Source organism: Rutidosis leptorrhynchoides, unplaced genomic scaffold, assembly GCF_046630445.1.
Source record: "Rutidosis leptorrhynchoides isolate AG116_Rl617_1_P2 unplaced genomic scaffold, CSIRO_AGI_Rlap_v1 contig556, whole genome shotgun sequence".
NCBI lineage: Eukaryota > Viridiplantae > Streptophyta > Magnoliopsida > Asterales > Asteraceae > Rutidosis > Rutidosis leptorrhynchoides.
The window spans coordinates 23,020-29,019 of NW_027266780.1; the positions used below are offsets into that span (position 1 = coordinate 23,020).

At 33.8% G+C, this 6,000-nt stretch overlaps 1 pseudogene; it reads right to left on the reverse strand.

Annotated features, from left to right (window-relative positions):
- Positions 1-2,262: 2,262 nt before the first annotated feature.
- LOC139884466 (protein FAR1-RELATED SEQUENCE 5-like) lies at positions 2,263-3,083 on the reverse strand (annotated as a pseudogene).
- Between the last annotated feature and the right edge of the window lie 2,917 nt (positions 3,084-6,000).

The window sequence follows — 6,000 nt, forward strand, 5'->3', positions numbered from 1 at the left end:
AAAGAGGAAGTATCAAGTAAAATTTGTTATCAAAAGGACGTACGGAATATTCATCACCAAATTAACTAGCTGGAAAGATGAAATTGAACAGCTAGCTTCCAAATAAAATATAATAGTCCTTCAATAACAGCCAACAGACGCTATTGTCTAATATTTCGGTTCGGTTTTGAAAAATAATGCTTTTTCCGGTTTCGGTTTATTCGGTTCGACGTTCGGTTAACTTAACATTTCTGCCAAGTATAAAATTCACTAGTTTGATTTGGGTTTTAAGCCTCTGCCTCCAAGACGACTTCTTTCTCAGGAAGTGCAACAAATACCTTATTCAAATTATTGAATATCATGCCCCTACCCTATTTACCAGTATAAGATTCATGAAAATAGTCAGATAACAGTCCCCCTTGTTAGTAGCTAGCTATTTATATATATATGAGTAGAACTAAAATTCTAAACGCTCCTAGCTCAGAAACCACAAAAAGACAAACACATGGAGGCCCAGTCCAACTCATAAATCATAGACTAACCAAAGAAAGCACATGGGGATATGGGACGCATGTCTAGTTCTCATTTGAAAGGAATCGGCTCTTCACTTAACCAATCAAATCTCGTCCACACGATACACACTCGACGATCACGCTCCCATCTCGGAGTCCGACTACCATCCTCCCATCTCCCACGACCACCCATCTCCGACGACCATCCTCGCATCAGGGAAACGAACAATGAGTGAGAGCTGGAGCCCCGACCCGCCAACAACCAACAAATTTTGGATCCGAGAGTGAGACCTTCACGACCTTCAATAGATCGATTCCTGGCGTGCTAAGGTGTCGGATCCGTCAGGAACGACAGAGCTATCTTCGTAAGAGCTAACGGCGAAGTAAGGCTCACCGTGGGGAGGAACCTTGTAGAGCAGGAGATCACCTAGCATCACCATCAATATCGCTAGCCACCGCCTCTAATGATGTTAAGATTCAGATCTGAAGATGTAGAGTTTGCTATACTAATAATCGTCAAGGAATCGTCAAGGATTCAACTTCAGATGTGGCTATGAGAGCCTTTGGAAGTAAGTTTCAGTGAGTGGTGGTCGAAGAACAAAGAAGAAGAGGGTTTGTGTTTTTTTTTTTATTCTTTAATAAAATAATTATTTAGTTAATGTATGAGTTTGGGGAAAAACTTAGTTGCATTTCTAGCCATATTTATTGTTCTCTTTAAAATTTTGACATGTGTCATTTTTGAACTGATATCTAACACTCAATTAATATAGTTAATCTGACTTTAATCCTAAAAAATCTTTTAATCTCGCATTAACCTTGATAAAATCCCTTCCCACACCCCCTTTTCCGACCTGAATCCGACAATTTTGAGATCTGCTTGATCATCAACGATTGTTCTAAGTCTAATTTCACCAAAAAAGATGTAAAGAAAAAAATTGAAGCAAAAACATCCATCATGTATGAGTAATTAAGTAATACAACGTAATTTAAAGTAACTAGATTATTAAGTTTTTGATTTCTTTTCTAAACAACTCTTTGATCGATGATATCCATTTGGGATAACTTTGGCAAGTCTCTTTTTAATTGTCTTTGACCTTTAAATATTTTTTTTTTAATTTTTCAGCATTAATGAAATCAATTTGCTCATTGACTAGTTTAGTCAAGAAAGTCTCAATTTCATCCCCCAAATTCACAATTCTTTTAACAAATAAAATGAAGCATGCTTTGATTCAGCAGCTCTGTTTGCTATTTCTACTGTGCCCCTACACAAATTCTTAGAACGATTTGAAGTAACTATTTTCGGGTCCACAATTATAACTTTCCACTACTGTCAAGAACAATTTCACTTCGAGCTTGCTTAATCCATCTTTTAAGAATATATTTTTCTAGAATAACAAGTATATTTCAGTAGTTTAAGTACTCGTATAGCATGGCTACACAGAATGCCCATAAACTCAAATTTTTTGCAACTACACACAACATATTTTTCTTCTAAGTTTCATATCACTTTGTGCTTTTTTGAACCTTCAATCCTACTCACTTTGTACTCAATTAGTGGCTCATCCTTGTGAATCTCTTCCATGATAATGCTGCATGATTTCTCATATCCTCTTCAACTTTATCAAATATTTTTGTTGTATATACATCTCTTGCTACCCTAAGAAAAAGGATATCCAACTTTAGTGATTGAGTTTTTTGAAGCATATCAAACCATGAATCTATTTCTTTACTTCGCATATCCTCCAATGATTTTTCAAAGTTTCTAAAAAACTCAAGCACATTCTGTGTAGATTTCATACCCTCTTAACTGACCATTGAAACTCTCGCTCAATTGGGTTGAATCAGCACCTGCACAAAATGTATGGCGACAATACACCAATGCCCATTTTTCTTTTTTGTTAAAAAAGTCTTGCATCCATTTATTTTCAGTGAACCCATGTTTATCAAGCATTGAAGACCAAGTACTTAGAAGCTCATCCTCATGATCATAGATGCAACTATTCAAATTTGTCGAAAAGGTATCTGACTTTTTAAATGCATGATTGACATTCTTGACAGCATTTTGGAGCAGATGCCACAAACACAATCTATGATATGACTCAAGAAATACACATGATATTGCTTTAGCCATTGCAGCATCTTGATCCGTAAAAATTGTCTTTGGTTTCTTCTCTGACATAGCCTTGAGAAAGCACTAAACAACCATTCAAAGGATGCAGTAGTTTCATCATACATTAATGCAACACCAAATACCACAATTTCACGATGATGATTATATCCAACAAAAGGTGCTAATGGTCTTTTATTCTTATTAGTTCGATATGTAGTATCAAAACTTAACATATCACCAAAAATTACGTAGTCTAAAATCATTTCGGCATCAGCCCAGAAAATGTTTGTTATCTGATCTTCAACATCCAATTGAATATCATAAAAGAATGAAGAATTTTCATATTTTCTCGACTCAAAATAATCAATCAAAGTATATGCCTCTCCCTCTTTCATTTCATTCATTCTCTTTGAATTCAAATGATTACTTACGTCTTTATAAGTGCATCCAACATTTTCTCTCCCTCCAACTTGTCTACTCATAAATTCAAATGCCAAATTTTGACATATGCCAGAACGAGTAGCCAATTAAACTTGAGTAGTTTGAGCAGTCGAAACTCTTCTTTGAGATGGCAATTTGTGCTTGCTCCGAGGGGTAGCCAACTCATGATTATGGTTCTCATGAAAATATTTCACAGCAAATTTTCCATTTGATTGTTGAGATATAAGCAATTCAGCTAAACAACCACATCTGATATCTTTTCGAACCTTTATTCCTTCAAGATTAACCTTTTTCTTAAATCCTTCTTTAAAACAAACATACCTTCGAGATACCACCACCTTCTTATCCAACTTTTATTCGCCCAGTCTTTCCTCACACTAAATCTCTTAATGTTAGCATACATGTTGTAGAATCGATAAGCATGATCTTCCGTCTCGAACTCCAAACCAATATATGGTGCAATATCTGTCTCTGTTAATTCATGTTCTGGTGGAAGATTAGAAGTGCTTGCATATTCCTGAAAAAATATATATGTGATAAGTAAATGTAATTTTAGAATTCTACGAGAAGAGATAATGAATTAGATAGATAAAAAGTTTGAACCTTGTTTTCTGATTTGTTTGACTGCTCCCCAAAACTACGATTTTCATCTTGCTTGTTTGAATGGCCCAAATCAATTGAATATTCATCTTGTTCATGTTCCATCAGCAAATATAATTTCTTCACAAATACATGATCAACGTGAGAAACTTGCAAGCTTTGTATATGAAGTCAAAAATTCATCTTTTTGTAATTGCAATATTAATAACTTTGTATTCAAAATAAATTACTTAAATTAATTTAAGAGTGAAGAAATTACCTTCAAATTTTGTCCCAGAGATAGATCGTTTACGTGAAAGGGTTAGTCACAACAGAGGAGAGTGATAGAATGAGCGGGAGATCAAGAGATGTTAAAGAGTGGGAGATGAAAAGAGTTATTAACGTGTTAGTTCACTAGTTGTGTGGAGATAATGCCAAGATAACAGTGGTAACTCTGTTAATCGAGTGTTAAATATCAGTTAAAAAAATGATACGTGTCGAAATTTTAAAGAAAACAGTAGGTAAGACATGGTTAGAAATACAATTAAGTTTTCTTCGAACGATATAGGAGATGAAGAGTTTGTATTAACGTGTTTGTTGGGTGGAGATAACGTCAAGATAACAATGTTAACTCTCTTAATTAAATGTTAGATATCAGTTAAAAAGTTTGACACCTATCGAAATTTTAAAGAGAACAGAGTGGTGGTGGAAGAACAAAAAAGAAGAGGGTTTGTGTTTTTTTTTTAATTCCTTTTTCTTTAATAAAATATTTTTTTCACTATTTAGTTAATGGATGAGTCTGGACTCTTGACTCATTAGTGTAAATGTGTAATCGATATTTAATGTGGTACTGCCAAATAGGCAACTAGTGGTAAGCTTTGAAATTTGAACACTTTGTATAGTTTCTCAATTCGGTTTTTTTTCGATTAATCAAATCGGAAAAAAATCGGTTAAAACCGAATCGAACCTAAATTAATTCGATTTGGATTCGGTTGCCATTTTCAAAATCGAATAAGGTTTGGTTTGGTCACAAATTTGTCAAAATCGAATCGAACCGATGAACAGCCCCACAAGAAATTGTTCTGATTTTTCCTCGATCCCTTCCGATTAAATTCAAGAGCAGCAAAATAAAATAAATAATACAGACCGGCATTATATTAATAGCATCAATTGATTAGCTCACAATCTTTCTAATGCAAAGAGGTATCTATAAAATATTATTTATTAATTAATTTTGAGATTAGAACTATGTATATTGCAATATAATAATTTAGGTAGGTTTTAGCAGGCTATTATAATTATAATATAATATAATTTGTCTCGGAAAGAAGTTAATATATACCAAATCGATACAAATTTTTTAATGTAAATTACATATAAATTTTTTATTTATTTTGGGACAGAGCTATTATATTTTTTAAGCTCTGATGAAATTCTAGATATCGAAACAATTTAATCAATACTTGTAAAATGATTTATTTTCTATGCTCAGTCGCTCTGCCTCTCCGAGGCTCTGCATCATCCGACTGCCAGCGGATGAGGTGGACGACGAAGAATGAATTCCCAATTTCGATTGAGTTGGCTCTGGTCACTGATCGATTTTGAAATCGAAACAGAGATCATGGTAGAAGAGAGGAAAAGAAATAGATCGATTTTGAAAAAGTGGAAGAGATGAAATTTCACGCGACAACACGTGTAGCGTTACAATAAAAAAATAATTCTAACGCATGTACATGAAATGACAAAAAGACCGTTTAATTTTTTCCATCTCGAGGACAATATGAACAAATCGATGACATATTTTTATGTGGAGGGAACACGTATCATGATGTGGAATAATCAATTACGATGATCTCTTATTTATAATATAAATAATAATAAAGGGATTAATAAATAATTTGGTTACCTAGTCTAATTGGCTAGTAATAGTAATAGTACGGAAATATCCTCCTTTTTTTCTTTGGTTAGTACGTGTAGTATGGGAATCTCCCCTCCTTAATAGACTTCCTAACGGTTAATTAAAGTTAAGCTAGTTATTATAGTAAAAAAGTTGGTAGAACCCTAATTAATTGATTCGCAAATAAAAAAACCTAATTCTCAAGTACTCATGATCAGTATCACTGATCAAAAGCCAAGAGGATATCTATAAATAAGGGAGCTCACCATTTCCAAAATTCTCATCTCCAGCACCTGATCACTAATTAAGTGTCACTAATTTAACTCGTCGATCTTTTGAATTATAAATATTAATTGTTTGGAAAAAATGGGTAACAAGAAGACAAACTTGATACTTGTGATCCTTTGTCTTGCATTCGCATTTGTTCTTCTTATATCCTTCCACCAGGTTTCAGCTGGTGATGATCATCAGAAAAACCAGGC